Raw genomic sequence first — 1,120 nt, forward strand, 5'->3', positions numbered from 1 at the left:
GACGGCCGGCGGCGATGCAGGGTGGGGACGGCCGGCGGCGAAGCAGAGCGGGGATGCGCGGTGCAGGACAGGGACGGACGGGGGCCGAGCGGGTGCAGGGTGGGGGCAACGCCGGCGCAGAAGAGGGCGGTAGCGGTGCGGGGTGGGGATGGCTGGCGGCGGCGGGATCGAGGGGCGGAGGGCGGGGATTGATCGGCGGCGGGGCTGGATCGAGCGCGCGGTGGCGTGGCTGTGGATCGAGGCTGAACTAATGGATAAGGTTTTTTTGGTTTTTTTACTGCGAGAAGCCGGTTGGATAAGATGGGAGGTATGCCGACGGTATAACCGTCGGCATAGGTGGTGCCGACCTATGCCGACAGTTATACCGTCGGCGTACCTGTTTTACATTAAATTTAATTTATTTTAGTAATGTCTTTACTAAATTAATTATTATTTATACATAAACTAGCTATCCATGTGACAAGTACGGCACCAATCTAAAGTAAAGTAGAAAAAAATAAAAATATATTCAGTCGTACCTGCACGCCACCCGACTGGACTATATCCTAGCCCCGTTGACGCGATGATCTAGCCCCCAACTCGGAGCCCAAGAAGGGTGTCTATGCATGCAACATCGCATTCACACACGCATCAGGACCCATGCGCCTATTTCGGTGGCATTGCTACACCCGGAAGGCCACCACGAAGCCCAGTTGACCCGATGATCTAGTCCTTTCACTTTCACCGGACGAGCTTTAACCAGTGTACTCTTCCACCTGGTTGCGATTGGTCAGCCCATAGGAACATCCCCGAGTAGAGCTGGACCCAACCCACCAATAGATTCCCTCCGGTTCTACCCGACGCGCATGATTCCCCCCTCCAAGTGACGGCAGCTCTGCCGTTCGTAGAGGGGGAGCACACCTTGAAGCCCAAGAAGGGCGTCTGCGCATGCAACATCACTTCCACACACGCTTCAGGACCCGGTACGGTGTTTCGGTGGCATTGCTACACCTGGAAGGCCACCACGAAGCCCAGTTGACCCGATGATCTAGCCCTTTGACTTTCATCGGACGGGCTTTGACCAATGTACTCTTCCACCTGGTTGCGATTGGTCAGCCTATAGGAATAACCCCGAACATGA

The sequence above is a fragment of the Triticum dicoccoides genome, chromosome 5A (assembly GCF_002162155.2).
Source record: "Triticum dicoccoides isolate Atlit2015 ecotype Zavitan chromosome 5A, WEW_v2.0, whole genome shotgun sequence".
Lineage (NCBI taxonomy): Eukaryota > Viridiplantae > Streptophyta > Magnoliopsida > Poales > Poaceae > Triticum > Triticum dicoccoides.